This window comes from Lissotriton helveticus, chromosome 6, assembly GCF_964261635.1.
Source record: "Lissotriton helveticus chromosome 6, aLisHel1.1, whole genome shotgun sequence".
NCBI classification, from domain to species: Eukaryota; Metazoa; Chordata; class Amphibia; order Caudata; family Salamandridae; genus Lissotriton; species Lissotriton helveticus.
The window spans coordinates 1,003,274,123-1,003,289,872 of NC_136067.1; positions in this window are offsets into that span (position 1 = coordinate 1,003,274,123).

The following is a 15,750-nucleotide window of genomic DNA, read 5'->3' on the forward strand; positions in this document are numbered from 1 at the left end:
CAGGATTGATTCACTCTCTCTGGGTACACCAGATGACTGCCTCCTAGCAGTGAAGAATATAAAAATAAAAATATTAATTAACACTTTAAGCACTAACAAGATTTTCCACAAAGAGTTTCATTATGTTGAACTTTTATTGTACAGTTTGAAGTTATAAGAGGAATTAATTAAGTGTATATCTTGGAACATAATATTCACAAATTTTGGTAGTCAACAACCAACATATTGCCAAGGGTGTGGTCATCAGGTGTCAAATCGAATACCGGTGAGACCTACTTGGGAAAGAATTTCGGTATCGAATCAGATAACTGTGTCTTTTCATGGTCAGTATGTTTGTTTTGTAGTTGGCTCTGTTGTTTGCGAATCCATTGTAACAAAGACATTCGTGCTTAATTTAGATGATCGCTTAATGCAGAATGTAACAGCTTCATTGTTCTGGATGAGCACACAAGGAAACCCATTATGAAATGTTAAAGATGGGAAAAGGAGTTTAATCATTACGCTAGAGTTTGTGGTGTAAAGTAAAGTTAGAAAGACTTCTTTGAAACGTACTGTCTAGGTGCAAATAGACTGGAATTCTTTCAAATTGTATCTTAGCAATGGCAGAGGCAAGTAGATTATATTAATTTGAGTTTTGTGTTAGAAAGCTGGACAACCATTCATTTTAATGAAAGTGAGTACCATTCTAGAAAGGAACAACTTTGGAATGAGGGCCTAAGGGAAATGATTAAACTATTGAGTAATATGTAATAAAGCAGATATGACCTTCCCCCTGTTAGTATGGAGAATTGATGAAAGGATCAGAGACAAATTTATGGCAAAGTGTAACTGTGGTAAAGTGAGGGTGGGATTGTGATTACGGTGTGGTCCATGATTACATGAAGTGCTGAAGTGTTACCTGTGGCTCAAAGAGGGCCAGACAAAACAAAGAACAGGAAATCTTTGAAAATTTGCATAATTTAACAGAGCTGGAGGGAAATAGGTTAAACAAATGTGAGACGTGTAAGAAATCTACACAACCATTTTTTACAGAAGTTGATTACCATGTTTGAAAGGTATACCCTTGGAACAAGGTGCCAGAGATATGATAAAACTGTGGAAAAATATGTAGCATTTAGAGATGACTGGCTACTGTCTGAAAGTGTGTTCGCATGTGTAATTCGTAGAATGCATGGTGAGTGGTGCCTTAAACTAACAAATAACGCTGTTTTCTGCTTAAACTATGCTAGTGTGACACATTAATATTGAATTAGTGCTAAATTGGGTGGTAAACAGTGAAAATTGTATTATCGTTTCACTGATAAATGTTTATTTCCTCTTCCTTTAGTGGTACAAGAGTCCTCCATGTTCATAACTTGACCAAACTAAAGGGAGTGTGGGTTTGTGTGTGAGCAAGAACCATGTGACCACATAACTGCAATGCTGTGCTAAGCTGAAGGAGCCTGACATGGTGAAGGAGAAAGATGTTGACTGCCAGCCAAGCCACAATGAGAAATGGAACCAGTAGTCGCTGAATTTAATAAATTGTATAACAAATTTGCAACATGTGTACTCATGAGAGAGAGGATGGGAAAATTATATTGAACACTGGTATAGTTGAAAGAAGAATGATTTCATGATGGGGTGAAATCCCACCCTTAGAAACCAACCAATCATTTACTTAGAAAATGTGAACATTGTAACTTTTGTGGGATGGACGGGATCTCTGGTTGGCTAATTCTTGCGCCAAAGCCAGGCAGAGACCACCACTCTAGTCAGGGCTGGGGAGTTACACGCCAAAGATAATCCCTGCTCACCCCCTTGGTAGCTTGGCACGAACAGTCAGGCCTATCCCGGAGGCAATGTGTAAAGCATTTGCGCAACACACACACACAGCAGCAACACACTAGGCACACCACAAAAGGAACTCCACACAAGGTTATACATAAAAATAGCCTTTGTATTACCAAAACACATTAGATCATAATCACTCATATACACTGTGCCAAATGGCACTGGGCAGTATCTACAGGGGATTATATACCTCTCACAGGGCCAATTGGGGCCACTGTAAGAACAATCACAATCACAAATCACCAATTGTAAATGTAGCACAAATAATAAATGTAGAGCACAATCAATAACTACTGGTAAAAGTTAGGAACTTAGCATGAGGTTCTGCAATGTAAACCACCCTATGCAATAATTATCACATTATGCATAAATCATGCAGTGAAACATAATCTCACTAGCATAAACCATAATATGCAAAACAACCTCCTAATCATAAAACACTTTTAGAGGTATAAAACAAGGTGCATAAATACATTACGCATACATCACATTAGGCATCAAATAATTACCATCGTAAACACAGTAAGCAATTACCTTGCACAAGAATCACATTAGGTACTGACCCCAGGCAAATTGGCCTTCCATGGGGCTCAAATGCCCTTTGTCCAACAGTGTCAGGGCTGGCTGCGCATGCAACAAAAGCAAAGTGCGCCAAACTCGCATAAACGTGGCAGCTGCACACTAATTGCTGGGCAACTGTGAAATTACCAAGAGGGGCACAAGTATTCACTGTGCCCCATGTAGCAGACCTGTGCAACGTCGCAGCTGCCCTCTATCACACGGGGCAGGTGGGGGAATTAGGCCCACAAACAAGCTCTGGCACTACAGTGCCTCTCTGCCCTGCTCTGGGGCTCCTCACACCAATTAGGCGCAACATTGCAGCTACCCTCTATCACGTGGGGCAGCTGAGGGGGAAATGCCTGGGCACTACGGTGCCCTGGGAACCCCACTCCGGGGGACTCTTAGAAACAAAAGGCCTAACGTTGGAGTCCCGCTCTGGGACTCGGAATTACCAAATGGCCAGAAATAGCACCTGCTGGGCAGCTGGTAAGAAGTGTGCGGGCACCAACAGGGCTTGGGGGAGCCCCCCCTTGGGGGACTCTTACTGAACTGAAGAGATTCCTACCACACTGGCACCACTGAGTCACCGCGAGCGCCCCCACTCACTGGGCTGCCTTGGCTGCTCCTTCGGTTAGGTCCTCTCTGTCCTTGGGAACCTGCAGGGCTCCCTCCGCACAGGGGAGCCCTGCTCAGGAAGCCGCTGCCGTCCTTGATCTCCCGGTCGCTGGGTAGGCTGCCGTCTCCTTCCTTACTGCTGTGGTCACAGGAGCGTGGGGTAGGCTCCCGTCCCTTTCCTGTGTCTTTGCTGACAAACACAGCCACAGGCTCAGGGCTCTCTCTTCTACATGAGAGCCCCGCTGCAGCTTCCGCTCGATAAGGGCACGAGGCCCCGCCCACCGCCAGGCTGCTCCTGCTCCACTTCTGGGTTACCGCGGCCAGCTCGGCGGAGATTTCTTCGGGGCACAATACGGTAGTAATGAGGGGTGGGCTCCCACTTCCTTGAGCACAAAGTCCCTGGTGGGGTGGGCACCCGCTAGAGGTATAAAAAGCCACAAAGTCACTGGCGAGGTGGGCACCTGCTTGGGGTATAAAAACGGCAGATATGCATGGTAGGCACCCGCTATGGAGGTACCGATGCGGGGTGGGCTCCCGCTTGGTTTTTAAGCAGTACTCAGCGGGGTGGGCTCCCGCTCGAGACAGCACAACTGCAGGGAGATCCCCACGCCGGGGATTCCCTCTTAAAAATGGTCGCAGCTCCTTGCTGCAGCTCGCAAATAGGGGCGCTTCTCCTCTCAAGAAAGGCACCACAATAAAGCGCTCCTCAGGGAAGGAAGATCAAGCGCTTCCCAGAATGAAAAGCAATGCGCTCACCAGGCGATAAAGATATATCGCCTCCCAGGCGCTGGAGTCACAAAGTCCAGAGAAAGTCTTTTTAGAATGAAGGGAGGGCAAACGCTGGGCCCAGGCAGACCAGCACATAGGGCCCTCCAGGAGGCAGACAGTTCCTAGTGGCGGTACCTCCTGGTGCCCAGCAGCAGTAGCTGGCCCCCCTCAAGTTAGGAACGCAGAGATAGAACATTCTCATGGGGTCACAGCCCCTTCTTTTATACACACTTCTCCTTTGTTCACCCAGCACAGGGCTGGGGTAAAACCAGATGCAACTGGTTTGGGAAGCTTTGGAGCACTCTGTTGTGCTCAGCTCCTCTCTCCATTGTCAGGTGGGGGCTAGGTGCTCAGACGCACCACAGGGAGCAGAGCCAGCATTGTGGAGGGAAGGTACAGTCCTATTCAGGTCCCAGGTGCAACTCAACCCTCCCATCTACATTCAGAGCTCCCTATTCACCACCGGGCAGACCCATCCTGGCTCCTGGAGCCAGGCACACCATCCATCCCCTGTCAATCACAAGCCAAACATGTACTCCACATCAGGCAGGCAGACACACAGCACACAGAAGTGCCAACTTCTAAAAGTGGCACTTCTCCACTAGTCACAATTAATCTGCGCACAAAGCATTGCACAGCATTTATTCTCACAAATTCGCACATACTAAACTTGCCCCTGCACTCCTCTCATACCAGGAATTACCATTGACACACATATCTCCCATGCATTCCTATGGGAGGGCAGGCCAATCTCACCACACTTACTAAGAGTGTGCAGAAGCCAACAACTACTAGTATCAGGTCACATTAAAAGGCAAAAAGTTTAGGGGTGAACCTGCCATAAGTGCCAAGTCCAACAGACATGTAATTTTAAAGTATAAGAATAGGTGCTTTGGTGGTGTGGTTTAAGGTGATGCCGTCAGGAGAGAGACCGCGTTGGTTGAGGTGTCCGAGAGAGGGGTGCAATGCTGTTTGTCTGTTTGCTGAGAGGCCTTGCTGTTCCTGTTCTCTCCCTGTCCTGATCTCCAGAATCTTTGATCCTTGACTCCTAGTTCAGGGGTCCCTCACTACTGCCTAGGCCTGGGTGGTGTTTTCCCCTTTACAGATCCGTTGTGTTTGTATTTAACATAGCAGAAATATATTTGTCGCAGTTATATTGTGTTGGACTTGGCCCTTCTGGCAGGTTCACCCCTGAACTTTTTGCTTTTTATATGTGACCTGGGGATGGTGATTTTTGGTTTCTGTGCACTTTCACTGTGTCCCAGTGGAAAGTGCGTGCGCACTCTGAGTGCGTGTGGTGGGATAGGCCTGCTGAGGAGATCACTCGCATTATCCCGCGCAACCAGAACGGAAGGTACGGTCCGTATCCGCCGCCAGTTATTATACGTTCTATGTTCTAAAGGTGTTACTTCTACAGAGTGCTAATTTTCCCAACAGCTAGTCCTAAAAGTGCTTATTCCTGACAGTGGTCCCTGTGGCCCTGTCCCATGTACATAATCCCCTGTAAATTCTGCCCGTGCCTCTGGCACATTGTAAAGTGTGTGTTTACTATCTAATGTGTTTTGTAATACAAAGGCTATTTTTACATATACCTTGTGTGGAGTTCCTTTTGTGGGGGGCCTGGGATGTTGTTGCTGGTGGGTGCATGCGCAAATGCTTTACACATCGCCTCTGAGATAAGCCTGACTGCTCATGCCAAGCTACCAAGAGGGTGAGCAGGGGTTGTCTTGGCGGGTGACTTCCTTGCCCTGACGTAGGAATGGTGGTTTCTACCTGGCTTTGGCGCAAGCCCTAGCCAGTCAATCAACAACAAGATCCCTATACCTGGGGCGATTATTACATTTCAAAGACATGAGTACAAATCACTCAGGTTGTATTCTTTGTTTACATACCGAGGTAGACCCCTGCTATCTATCGCAGTGCGGTATCACTCCTCTAATGTCTGATTGTCCCCACTCATTCTATTGTTCCAAAAAATTAAATACTACGGTCTCAATTCAAGAAGTGTCCAGCGTGATGTCCAACAAATGTCTGCCTTCTATACTGACAGTACATCTATCCACACTTCACCACATGTGTACACACCTTAGGAGGGAAAAATGTGTGGTGGAGAGGAAGGCACCTCACGGGCGAACACCCTCGGGGATGTTGGCGGATGTTACCAACTCAATGCCCCTTTCTCATCATCGGTTGCCTTCCAATCCGGAAAGAAAACAGAATAGATACAACACATAAACTGAAATGCGTGTACAGGTGCAACATAAAGAGTATAACAACATTAACTCATAAAGGACAGAGTGACATAAAATCAACAGCCACACCCACTCAATCACTTAATTCTTCGTTTCAGTGTGAGCTGAAGAATTAAAACAAAGGTTGGTAGCTTAATGTCGCCTACCAGTACCTGATACCGACATGTTTCACTGCCCCATTAGTTTCGGCAGATTCATCAGGGTATTGAACACTCGGTCACTGCACCAATTTTTTGAACATCCTTTCTGGACACTATTGCATTGAGACACAAATAAAAACCAGAGACATGCCCTGTAGTCAATATAGATTCATAGGTTTCCACATCAGAGTAATGGTTGAAAGCATATGATTATACATTTTTAATTATAATTACCCCTGGCCAGCATGGGCAACTCATACCGGCTGACCCAATCACGCTTTGACTCGTTTAAAAACGATTGAAGTAGCAATCTATAGGGAATGAAAAAGGACATTATAGAGCTGCCACGCCTTATACACCGACAATGAACATCAGGGTCAATTTCTATCATTTTGAGGGCATGAGAGTCGTGACAACCCTACTCGCGCATTTAGACAAATAAGCAATGGCGTGTTTCAACTTAGGACATTATAGAACTGCCAAGCCTTATACAACACAATTGCGCATCAGTGTCGATTTCTGTCGTTTTGAGGGTATGAGAGCCGTGACAACCCTACTCGCGCATTTAAACAAATAGGCGAGGGCGCATGTCAACCCCCCGACCGCATATATCATGATGCCTGGTTCCCCGTGCGCGTTCTACCACCTGACCGGACTCTGCCGGGAAGCTTAAAAACAAACGCCGGCTCGAGCGCGGCGTTCCTGGGATGAGATACGGTCCTGGTTCCTAACCGTACGGTGAGGAGTGGGGGCTAGTAGACGGCTGCATTAAGCTGTAATTACTAACGAGCAGTCACTTTGAGCAACACGCTACTACTCAGCTGGGGGCAACTAGACATAACGACGCACATAATGTTTTGGATGTCCAATGCCTCACGTATTGATAACGGGGAACCAGGCATCATGATATATGCGGTCGGGGGGTTGAAATGCGCCCTCGCCTATTTGTTTAAATGCGCGAGTAGGTAATGTCCTAAGTTGAAACGCGCCATTGCTTATTTGTCTAAATGCGCGAGTAGGGTTGTCACGACTCTCATGCCCTCAAAATGATAGAAATTGACCCTGATGTTCATTGTCGGTGTATAAGGCGTGGCAGCTCTATAATGTCCTTTTTCATTCCCTATAGATTGCTACTTCAATCGTTTTTGGGTCAGCCGGTATGAGTTGCCCATGCTGGCCAGGGGTAATTATAATTAAAAATGTATAATCATATGCTTTCAACCATTACTCTGATGTGGAAACCTATGAATCTATATTGACTACAGGGCATGTCTCTGGTTTTTATTTGTGTCTCAATGCAATAGTGTCCAGAAAGGATGTTCAAAAAATTGGTGCAGTGACCGAGTGTTCAATACCCTGATGAATCTGCCGAAACTAATGGGGCAGTGAAACATGTCGGTATCAGGTACTGGTAGGCGACATTAAGCTACCAACCTTTGTTTTAATTCTTCAGCTCACACTGAAACGAAGAATAAAGTGATTGAGTGGGTGTGGCTGTTGATTTTATGTCACTCTGTCCTTTATGAGTTAATGTTGTTATACTCTTTATGTTGCACCTGTACACGCATTTCAGTTTATGTGTTGTATCTATTCTGTTTTCTTTCCGGATTGGAAGGCAACCGATGATGAGAAAGGGGCATTGAGTTGGTAACATCCGCCAACATCCCCGAGGGTGTTCGCCCGTGAGGTGCCTTCCTCTCCACCACACATTTTTCCCTCCTAAGGTGTGTACACATGTGGTGAAGTGTGGATAGATGTACTGTCAGTATAGAAGGCAGACATTTGTTGGACATCACGCTGGACACTTCTTGAATTGAGACCGTAGTATTTAATTTTTTGGAACAATAGAATGAGTGGGGACAATCAGACATTAGAGGAGTGATACCGCACTGCGATAGATAGCAGGGGTCTACCTCGGTATGTAAACAAAGAATACAACCTGAGTGATTTGTACTCATGTCTTTGAAATGTAATAATCGCCCCAGGTATAGGGATCTTGTTGTTGATTGACTGTCTAGAGTGGAGGGCGATCCCTTATATACCTTTCCAGATCCCTCTTGGCTCCTTTTTGCTATTGCTTGATTGCAAGCCCTAGCCAACCAGAAATCCCATTTCTAACATATTTTCTTCAGTGCTTTTGTATCTTCCTCTATTCCTACAAAATTGATGATTAATGTCAATATATTTTATTTTTTTGCATTTAATGTCTCTTCATCTATCCACTCTTTGCAACGTATATTTAAGATGTTACCTCCGTTAATGCTGTGATTAGTTTGTTCCATTATTTGCTGTGATTAGTTTGTTACTCTCTTATGAGGTTTCCAGTATTTGAGTTTATAGCGGTTGCTCTGAGCATTTATTATTACTAAAAAATGTACTGAAATTTATCAAGAGTCTGTGGTTCTTTTTGTCAAAGTATTGATTGTTAATGCTCTTAGAATTTCATTACCGTCAACTCTTCAGCTAGTTGGTTGGTCGACCAAGTAGATGAAAAGTCGATATCATATGTTAAATATAGATAAAATATAGGATCTTTAAAGAAAAGTTTTAGCAGTAAAGGAGGTTGGAGAAAGATACATAAACTTGACCCCAGCGCATCAGGGATTTGGGTGTATGTGTATGGGCCAACGTAGTGTGAAGATGTTGAGTATTTATCCCTGATCATTTTATTGGGTTGACGCTGGATCAGTTTCTTGGCAGCAGAGGATGGTTTAATTTCCTATTGGTTTGGTAATGGTTATTTGAATATTGATTATATGTTTTAACATGAAGAGTTAGAGTCTTATTCTATGTTGTCTAGAAGCACAGGTACAGAGTTGCCTGACGAATCCCAGGAAGGAATTTGCCTGAAGTAGGCAGAAGAAGAGTGTGGTAAAGAAATCACACAGCAGACGTACTTTGTCTGTTGTAATAATATTGAAAAGCTACAAAGGGGTGTCAGTGTCATATCTAGATTTCGTGTGTAACTAGAGTGTCTGAAATAGCGAAGGGTCCACTTTTGAAACTCTGGTAGTATTTCTGAGAGGTGTAACAGGACACCCTTTTTATGCCAAAAATCCCTCTTGTGAAACCTCGGTTTTATCCCTAGAGGAGTAACAGGTCTCCCGGGAGCTTGTTAGAAAAGTGAGATAACGCTGGTCATTATTATTGCTTGCAGAGTAAGGTTTTCTTGGAAAGAGTAAAAACTATCTCTTTATTTAGAGGAGCAGACAATGTAGCATTGTCTTTTTTATGTTGTTACTAATAAGAATTTTATTAGGAAAAAACTGAGAAAATTTTTTTGTAAAGGAGGAGTCAGTTGAAGGAGTAATACTGACGTCAAAAAGTGCGCGCCTGTATTGGAAAAAGCAGCGGGTGTGCATTAAGAGCAGATTGTAAAGGGAGGGTCAGTAGAAGGAGTAGAAACTGACGTCACAAAGTGTCGCATTGGTATTGGCCAGGTAGCAGGTGTGAACAAAGACTGGATTGGTTGGTTGGGATGAGTCACATTGATATTGGTTAAGGCAGTGGTGACGTAGTGAGCTGTGATTGGTGGGTTGGTGTGAGTTTTGCTGGTAAAGGAAAGAGATTAGCAAATAGGTTAAGGAGAATTAAGGAGTCATTTTGTTGGTTTTCTTTGTTGAAATACTAGTAAAAGAGTTTGAAAATGGGTTTGCTGAAGATAATTAGGAGCTTATTTAAGAAAGACAAACCAGTTGTAACGAGAGAGGGAATTCCGACTCGTCCCCCAAAAATGCCTGCCTCCTATATGATGATGGAGTGAGGGTACCATACGTGTGTTTGGTTAAAGAAATGGAGAAAATATACAAAGGATGATGGAATGTTAGCTTTCCCTGAGTTTGGTACGTTTAATGTAAGTATTTTACATCATTTGAGAGATAGGATGAATTCATTGGAGCCAAATCCAAGATTTACACAGTATGAAGCATTGGTAGAAGAAGCCTTTGAGCGAGGGAATGATAGAGGTGGTAGAAGATATAGAAGGATTTTCCCAAGATACCCATTTCAGAGGCAAGAAGATCAAATGAAAGGGAGTCAAATAGGTATAAAGTGCAAGGAGAAGAAGAAATATATAGAAACATTCAGAGACGGTTTGGAGGAATCTGATGAGGAATTATTAGAAGAAATTTTGATGAAAAGGCCTCCACCATATGAGGAAAATTCAGGGGAGGGGAGTCCAAGTGCCCCGCAAATAGTAAATGTAACTCCATTAACTCCTCAAGTCACTGAAATAGCAAGAATAATAAGAGAAAATGAAGCAAGTTTGTTGAATGAAACCAGATTGGAACAAGTGCAGAAATTAAATCAATTGAACTTGAATGTAGAAGCTTTGACTGTACCATTGACCATTGGTCCTGTCATTCCACTGTTTGGAGAAAAAATCGACATTACAAAAAATACCAACATTGACAGTCCCGAGAAGGAGTGTAAGGAGTGAAATAGTTTCAGTAACAAATGATAATAGACAAGATGGCCAAAACACCACATTGTTAGACCTACCGGTCAGTGATTTATTTACCGAGACCCCGAGGAGAAGTATCCAATTAGACCCGAGAAAAATAGGGCCAAATACCACTCCAGTAGCAGGAAGTTCGACAGGTCCCTCTCCAGAGAAATTAAATAATTGGATAAAAGAAAGGATGAAGCCAAAAGCCCAGCCTAAGAGTATAAATGCGAGTCAATTGAAAGTAAATTTAGAAGAAATGATTATCGGAACAATAAGTCCAGATAGACTAGGGACTTATAGTGATGAAGAGCTACTATTTTTGTTTAAAAGTATTACTTGGAGAGCTAAGAATTTTCATGAGAAATTCTGAAGTAATTAGCGAGTTTGGTGTGGACATAGAAAAATCAAAGATATTGCAGAAAATGTATAGAATGGCTTTTAGTGACAAGGATTTGGAGAGTTTGAATGTGTCAGAAAAGAGGTTACAGATAAAATAATCAATGAATATTTTGAAGAGATGGGAACTATAGAGTGCTGGAGGACTAAATGGATGAAAAAGAAAGAAGACACAGCTGGCAAGGGAACTTCAATGTTTCCGCTAAAGGAAAACAAGCAAGTAGAAAGAGCATGTCCTATGAGAGAGGTTCCTGGTAGTGGATATGTACATGTACCTAGACAGGATATATTGTCATTCACCATTGATTTTCCTAGATTGCGAGAGAAGCTTGTTGAATGGTATTAACAAGTGGACAGATTTGTTAAGATTTCAAAGGTGTTGAAAGATTTAGATGATCTTTTTGAAATATTAATTCCGGCTCAATTGTGGACAGAGTGTAACATAGTTGTTGACTGACCAAAATATGAAAATCTCAGGGATGCAAAAACAGGTGCACCATCTAAAGAAGTGATGAAAAAGTATTATCAGGTCATTACTTTCTTGAAAGGAAACATTTCTCCTAAGGAAACAGATTGGGTTGAGATTGATAGGACGAAACAGGAACCCAAAGAATCAGTGCACGCATATTGCTAGAGATTACTTCATGTCTTTAAGCAGTATAGTGGGTTTGAGAATATCAGAGACAAAGATATGGGACATTTTGTGTATCGATTTGTATATGGATTGGGACTTGAGATTTGTGCAATGATACAGCAGCATATGCTCTGTTGGCAGAGCAAATCAATATATGAAATTCTGAGGTATGTAAAGTACTGTAGTGATGACATCGATTCAAGGCTTAAAAAGTTAAAGGAGAAACTGATGTGGGCTCAAGTGAAGATGGCAGAACAGCAACAAGAAAATAGTAATTTACAACAAGGTCAGAATCTGGTTGGTCAGGTAAACAGTGGAGGAGAGGGGAAATTTAAAATGAGTAAGGAATACGTTAAAAAGAAGTTTCCTTGTCATGCATGTGGAAAAATTGGACATTTGGAGAATGAGTGTAGATCTGGTCAAAGGGGTAATAAAGTAAACCAAAATTGAAATCCATTGATGCAGAATGAGGTGGTGGGAAAATTAACAGCAGCAGGTAGTTACTCCATAGTTACAGGTGCCACAGCCTCCTATACCTCATAATTTGAATGCTCATTTGCAGATGTACAGTGCAAGTTCCTGATTCCACGGAGAAGAGCAGTTCGGTGAGAATCCACTAGTGTTGTAGTATTTGGTGCGATGCAGTGAGAGTGATTCGGATTCATCTCAATGACGGTGCCTGAGGTGGGAGGAAGAGTGCGTACTTGGTACATCTTTAGTGGTAGATCAGTCAGGTCCATTTATTGATGGAAAGGTAGAAGGTAAAGATATCACCTTCTTGTTGGACACTGGTGCTACCCGTTCTACTGTGAGAGCAGCAGAAATCCCAAACCTACCCCTCTCGGGAGAAACTATCCAAGTTGTAGGTGTTGCAAATAAACATATTGAACTCCTGTCACAGCCCCGATAGAAGTTAATGTTGGGAATTTAAAAGACATGCATCGGTTTGTAGTATGTGATTCCAGTCCTGTTAATCTTTTGGGCAGAGGTTTGTTATGCAAAGTTAATTGCACTATTTATTGTACACTAGATGGTGTTGCATTTATGACTCCTGATTAGGATGTTGACGATAAAATGAGGATGGCCCAATGAGAGAGCGAAGTAAGTGAATTACATTCACTACTGACTGAGGAGGATTTGTCTGAAGAATTAAAAAGTACAGTGAGATTCGAAGTGTGGGTTGATGCAAAATGTAGATCCCATTCAGATTACAGCCAAAGATGGGGCTATATATCCAAATACTCCACAGTACAAAATGAGTCCAGATGTGATTGTTGGAGTGACACCAGTGATTGATCGAATGATTTAACAAGGAATGCTAAAAGAAATAATTGGCAGTCCTTGTAACTCACCTATTATTGGAATTAGAAAGTCCAATCGAAAATATAGAATAGTGCAGGATTTGAGAAAGGTAAATAAAATTGTAGTGCCATGTTGTCCAGAAGTGCCAAATCCAGAAGTAATCCTTCACCAAATTCCTAGTGATGCAGAATAGTGCAATGTTATTGATTTGTGCCATGTATTTTTCTCCATCCTTTTCACCCAGAAAGTCATTATTTGTTTGCTTTCCGGTTCGGAAACCATGTCTTGGCATGGTGCCGAGTTCCTCAAGGGTACACTGAGAGTCCTTCAATTTTTTATCTAAGTAAAAAAGAAATTGGGAGACTTTGGTTATGCCTGGAAATTCGGTTTTGGTTCAGTACATTGATGACCTACTGTTGGCATCAAAAACACGAGAAGCATGTGTAACAGACAAAATTGCTTTATTGAAACATTTAGCAGAAGGAGGATGTACAGTATCACCATTTAAATTGCAATACTGTAGACAGGAAGTTCCGTCGCAGAATTGAGAAAGGTGTCAGAAAGGTGACTCCTGAAAGAATCAGTATCATCAAGAAAATGAATCCACCCAGAAATCAAAAAGAAGTGCAAATGTTTTTGGGAATGGTCGGATACTGTAGACAGTGGATTGATTGGAAAACCTTTACAGAGGTTGACTCGAAAGGATGTGAAGGATCCAATTGTTTTAAATAAAGAAAGTAGGTGGCGTTGCCAAGATGGCGATCTGGTAGGTCGCACGTCTCCAGGGCTCCTTGCTCCTGGCCTTCCCGCCTGGTCATTTCTCATCTTGTAACCCCAGCATGATACCCAACAGCGACGGAAAGGAGGGGGTCAGTCAAGAGGTGACCCGATGCAAGGAAATTTTAGGTGCTCCGGGACCGTTTTGCGCCTTTGGACGGCTTAGAGCACACAGACCACGCAGTGAGAAAATGGCGCCTGGACCGCAAGGAGATAAACCTGTCCGCTGAGATGGTGCCCTGAGAGCCCTCGGAGGTGGAGTGGGAGTGCCAGCGTCGGAAGCGCACTTCCGTAATCGGACGCCCAAAAATAGCACTACCAGCGCTGATTTGGCCGGACGGCGGCGGGGAGTGGAGCTGGCGACCTGCCTGCAGAGACTGAATGGGCGGTGGGGAGCCTCCTGGAGGAGCGATGCGGAGGCCCGGCATGGGTGGCCTCCTCTGATGAGGGGGGGGCGGGGTGGTAGCCCCCAGCACCAACAGCAACAGGAGGGGACAGAGCAAGAAGGGCACTCCCGGCTCACCATCCAGAGAGCGCAGAGACAGAGGGTGCCTGGACACATGGGAAGCACTGCGGTCTCCAGGGTTCTCCGTGGGACACAACTGGGAGCGTCACTGATTGCCAGTGGCGAGCACGGCCCAAGCAGTCTCCCCTCCACAACTGAGGCCGGGTGAGTATCGAGGAGCTGCTGAGCGGGCCTCCGGGTGCTGCTTTGCTGCTTGGACTGCTGGCGGTTGCCGAAGTGGTGGGCCCTGCGCCCGGGCCTTCGCTGGTGACTCGGACTGAGGAGCTGCAGCGGAACCATGAGGTGAGGAGGGGTGAAGTGGAACTAGAGTAGCGGCGGAGCAACAGGAAGGCACTTACCTGGCCAGGGCAGCCGCCTGGCTGTGGCGCAAGATGGAGGGAGGAGAGAGAGGGGCCCCTGAGGGAAGACGCACAGAGGAGACGGCAGTGGGGCTCCCCCGGCGCTGCCATCAGGAGCCATGGTCCTGCTGTCTGAGGGGCCTAACGCCAGTGGAGAAGTGGGTCCCAACAGCAGGGTCCTTTGACCCAGGTTACCTTGAAGTTGGTCCCAGAGGCCGACTGAAACGGGGGTGGGGAATGCCCAACGCGACTGAGTCTCTGCAAAGCGGATTTGGCACCAAGGGAGCAGTGGCCGTTGGAAAGCCGAAAACTGTGTAACACCGGAACACAGAGCAGACTTGGTAAGGCCCCCTGAGAAGGACAATAAGCAAAGAACCAAACTGCTGCCAACCTCTCCCACAGTGAACAGACATCGAGTGCCGAGGTTGGGTTGAGCGAGACTATGGAGACATTATGTGGGGCCGTTGACCATCCCTTAGGGAAGAAGAGACGGCAACGAAGGTATAGGACGGTGGGCCTGGGCCTGGAGCGGAGTACAAGGGCTCTCGGGAGCCAAGAGAAGTGCGGGGGAACAGTCACCCAACCAAAACACTGGACTAGTGGGCGAACGTAGACTCGGCCACAGGGGCACCGACCACCCACCCGACCAGAGCACTCAGGGGATAGAGAAGCGACAAGGTGGCCACACACACACACAGGATTGGCCACCAGGCGAGAGTTAATGGCTGTTAGAGAAGGGTAGACTCAGCCACAAGTACAAGGGAACAGACACTTGGCCAGAGCATTCGGCTGGCAGAGGAAAGTTGCATTGACTATATCCGCCTACCAGGGGGCCCACACCTCCGACACTTGGGGCCTACGCACGGAGTAAACCAGGAGACGGCCACCCGAGACCCCAGAACACTGCAAGCGTAAGAGGGTCTTCCTCCCCAGACTGGGCGAGGCGAAGGGGCTGCTGTACTGAAGGCTGAACACGGAGGTGGGGAGGCAGGGTAGCCAAATCAGGGTGATCTGCTACCAGATAACACAGAAATTGCCTCATCCACCACTAAGGGAAGAGTGAGATACAGATGACCCCATTGTGAGGGATCTTGGGGTTGCCCCCCCTTGACGAACAACCCAGTGATGGCCTCTGTAAGGAAGAAAGACATGCTCACTAAA